The sequence below is a fragment of the Arachis duranensis genome, chromosome 2 (assembly GCF_000817695.3).
Source record: "Arachis duranensis cultivar V14167 chromosome 2, aradu.V14167.gnm2.J7QH, whole genome shotgun sequence".
NCBI classification, from domain to species: domain Eukaryota; kingdom Viridiplantae; phylum Streptophyta; class Magnoliopsida; order Fabales; family Fabaceae; genus Arachis; species Arachis duranensis.
Window position 1 is genome coordinate 81,780,699 of NC_029773.3, and position 4,909 is coordinate 81,785,607.

Consider the following 4,909-nt stretch of genomic DNA (forward strand, 5'->3'; position numbering starts at 1 on the left):
GGATTCAGTGAATTTTTCCGAGTCGGAAGACATAGTTTTCTGCGTAAAAGTGCGCAGTGGAATTTTGACCGGTAGTACCGGCTGAGACCTGTCTGGTACTGCAGCTGAGAAAATTGATTATGAGTAAATAAGATTAAGAAATGATGAATTATAATTAGGGGAGGTAGAAATATTTGAAGTGCGATTTAGAGCGCTAATCTTAAAGGTTTTGGTCCAAAATTGGACCAACGGAAAAAAATAAGTGAACTGGGCCTAAGTGGGCCCAAGACCCAACATATATAAACATTAGTTATGAGCATTTCAGCTCATTTTGTCCTAAAGAATGAGTGTTGGGCGCTGAATTGAGAAGAGAGAAGAGAAGAGAGAAAACCTAACTCTCTTTGATCTTCAAACCACCATAACTTGAGCTACGGAGCTCCGATTGACGAGCCGTTTGCGGCCACGCGTCGCTCTTCTCATCCTCTACATTTATATCTAAGTTTTGTGGTGAGTATTCCATTCATCTCTGCCCAGTTTTCGAAATTTCCCACTGTTACACGTTTTTGGGAAGTTAGTGTTGAAATCTTGTGATTTTGGGTGTTTAGGGATACTCCAACAAGGATTCCAAGTGGGTTCTATCCCTACTTCATATGGACTGAGGTAAGAAGTGCTCAAACCCTTGTAATTTATCATTTTTATGAGCCTTAGGCTGATGTATGTATGTGGCTGAGGTAAGAAGTTCTCAAACCCTTGTGATTTGTCATTTTTATGAGCCCTAGGTTGATGTATGAATGTGATATTGGTTATGTTAGTGCATTTGATGGTTTTGGTGCACAATTGGGAGATTGGTGTTGCTTGAGGAGCTTTGGTGAGGCTTAGGGCTAAGGTTGGTGGAGACTTCCAAAGAAGAGGCTCAATTGATTTTGCTACAAGAGGTACGGTTTAAGTTTCATTTAAGTACCGTGTGGTGTGATGAGAATTCCTAGGCTAGATGCCCCTAGGATTAAGTTTGGATTGTGCAAATGGTTGGTGCTAATATGCATAGTTGGTATGTAATGTGAATTAATGATTGGGTTGAGAATTGTGTGGCCTTGTATGCTTGGTGTATTGAAAATTTGATGTTTTGGGTAATGAGTATTGATTTGTGATTTATGCATTTAATTTGTGAAATTGGGCCGGAGGCCGTATATTTCGGGCCGGAGGCCGGAAAGAGGTAAGGAAGGTAAGTTGATGTGTGCATTGTATAATGACAGAAGTGATTGGATGAATTTCAGATAATGAATATATGAATGATTGAGTTGGTTATTGAATAATGAGGTTTGAGGAGTTGAAGTGTGGAAATTGGTAATTTTGGGTGAAATTGTATAGATGAGGTATGTTTGATTTTGGTTGAGATATATTATGTGGCAATATATATGATTATGATTATTGATGTCTTGATGGTATGATAATGCATGAGAGATATGTATGTTATGATATATGCTTGAGAAATGATTAAGGTTGATTTGGGGGTGAAACCACGTGATAGTGAGTAGTGTTAATGTATGAGTTGAGGAGGCTTGATGTTGATCTTGGTATATTTTGATTGATTTCAAAAAGGGTTAAAAATTGGCATGTTTTAATTGATTTTGAAAAGAGTTGAAAATGGCTTGTTTTGAAAATGGCACTTTGTGATTTTGTATGAAAAACATTATTTTTGGGCATACTTTGACGGGACATAACTTGGACTACGGATCTATGTTTTGTGCCAAATCTGTTTAGAAATGAAATTGGATCCGGGATGTCCATGCCGTTCGAAGAACGGGTGAAAAATGATTTAAAATGAGGAAGTTATGTCCGTTGGAAGATTGGGGGTTGAATCTGTGAATTCTGCAGCTTTTAACTTAGAAAATTTTTAGCAGAATGACCCTCCACGCGTAGGCGCACTTCGCGCGTACGCGTCGTTCTTCAAAAAGGCACCATCCACGCGCGCGCGTGGTGTGCACGTGCGCGTCGATGCGCTGCACCCAATGCCCAGCCATTTTCCCGAGAGTTGTGCCAGAGTTGTGCCAGTTTTGTGCCTGGGGCGCAAATGCACCCACGCGTACGTGTGGCTGACGCTTACGCGTCGTCTGGCTGTGTTTCAATCCGCGCGTCCGCGTGTATGATGCATACGCGTTGATGAGCTTTGTGGCCATCCACGCGTGCGCGTGGAGCACGCGTACGCGTGGCCCTGTTTTCATCTCAAAGTTGATTTTTGAGTTTTAAAAGCTAAATCTCATACTTCTAAGCCTCCGATCTCACCCCTCATGTATTAAATCATTATGATATGCTTAGTAATGAGAAAGGAACTAGGGGTTGTGGTTAGTCCCACTTGCTCCGGGTTAATGCTTAAGATACCTGTGCAGTAGCAAGGGTTGTGGTTCGTCCCACTTGCTCCGGGTTAATGCTTAAGATACCTGGGCAGTAGCAAGGGTTGTGGTTCGTCCCACTTGCTCCAGGTCAGAGATTGTGACACCTGGGTCGTAGCGGCAGTAGTGGTGAATCCACTCGCTCCAGGTTGAGCTTTTAAACACCCGCCTGGGTAGTAGCCGCAGTAGTGGTTGTTCCACTGGCTCTGGGCTGAGCGGGTAGTAGCAAGGGGGTTGTAGCTCAAACCTACTTGCTCCGCAAGGGGTGTTTCTGTCCAATGGTTAGCTACCAGGACATGTCGGGTTGGCTATATAACCGACAGATGATATCATCAGCCATAGGGCAGGCATACATCATTTGCATATGTTTGAATTGTTTGGGTTTGCCTATTTGTTTTGGATATCTATATCTTTTTGAATGAGATAATTTGAGTCCCCTGGGTAGACGCAGTGATGTGATTTCACTAGCTCCAGGCGAGGGTATGATGTATTGATATAGAGTTGCTGAGGCAGAACAACTGGTGATGGTTTTGCTTATGATTCTGAGTCTGATTCGTGGAAGAATCAGAAAGTTGGGAAACATGTGTAACATGAACTAGATTTAGTATCCCCTTACGACAGATGCCTATTTATGGATTAGTGAGAATCTAGGCTGGATACTTGGTGAAAAGGAGTTTAGGATGCTTAGTGAGTTTTTATTGCAGTGCATTGTATTTATTTGGCACTTTTACCGTACTGGGAACCCATGGGCCCGGGGTTCTCATTCCGTATATATCTCTTGTTTTTCAGATACAGGTCCAGGTGCTCAGAAGTGAGCTGTGGTTCGTCTGAGAGACGGCGAAGATATTTATTTTCTCTACTTTGTGTTTTGCTTAGAATCTCTCCACCTTTGTTTTGAAATAATTATATTATGTATTGAACTCTTTTGGAACTTACCTATAGAGGCTCTTATGTTTACTTTGGGAGAGATTAGGATGTACTGTTGTCAACTACTTTCATACTGTACCCTAGCCGGCCTAAACTTCGCGAGTCGCGACTAGTGGCTATTTACTTATGTTATATATATCTATCTGTTATCTATCTCTTAATCTCCTTTATGCCTTGTCCGTATATCGCTTTCGGCTTCACGGTTTAACTTTTCGTTGTCGAAACGTGAGTGATACGTCTTCGCGATTTTATTTCTACTCTTTTCAGGCTTATCGATTAATACTCCTTTCAAAATTACCTATATTTATATATAAAAAAAATCCACCCGTGAGTCGTACCACCGTAATATCATTGACTTATGACTCGAGCATAAGGATTTGCATATTAGGGTGTTACAAAAGGACCTTACCAAACAATTAGAAATTGCTAAGTCTTATTTCATGGAACCAATAGAAGAATCAGATGATAATTTAGACTATATTTTTGAATATGTCTCAGACTCAGAGGCTGAGCAATAATGCTACATTTATTACTATAAAAATAACAGAAAAATTTATAAATGCTTTCATAGATACTGGAGCAACACAATACTTTGCTAGTACAAATATAAAACTTGATTGAAAAAAATTAAAGAGACCATTAAAAGTTAGAATAGCTGACAAATCAATACATAAAATTGACCAAAAAGCAGAAATGGTTGAAATATTTATTCAAAATTATAAGTTCATTGTTCTATCCATATATATGTTAGATTTTGGAATGGATTTTATCATAGGAAATAATTTCTTAAAGCTATATCATCCATTCATTCAAGAATTAACATATATAGTTTTAAAAGCTCCACACGATTCTTCAATAAATCAAAAATCAAAACGTATAAAAATACCAACTACTACTATATATAAGATTTTAAAATTTAAAATATTTTCTATATTAGAAAAATATTATTTAAATTTAGATTTTCAGATAAATATCCCAAAAAATAATCTTGAAATAAAAATAGAAGAACTTTTGGATAAAATTTGTGCTGATAATCCTTTAGATATTAAAAATACAAATAAAGAATTAGTAAGCATTAAATTAAAAGATCCTACAAAGAAAATAACTGTTCCAAATAAAATTCTTTATTCCGTAAGAGATAGAGAGGAGTTCTCATTAGAATGTAAAGATCTTTTGAAAAAAGGAATTATAAGATTAAGTAAAAGTCCTCATGCGGCTTCAGCCTTTTATGTCGAAAACAATAATGAAATCAAAAGGAGAAAACAAAGAATGGTAATTAATTATAAGAAGATGAATGAAGCAACCTGTTGGTGATGCTCGTAAACTTCCAAGAAAAGATTCTATTTTAGAAAAAATCAAAGGAGCAACTTGGTTTTCATCTCTCGATGCAAAATCAGGATATTAGCAACTTCGTTTAGACGAAGAAACAAAGAAATTAACTGCTTTTACTTGCCCAACTAAAGAATCAACAAGTGTGTTGTTCTATGAATGGAATGTTTTACCATACGGATTAAAATAAGCCCCAGGTATCTATTAAAGATTTATGGAAGAAAATCTAAAAGAGTTAAATGAATTTGTTTTAGTTTACATTGATGATATATTAATTTTTAAAA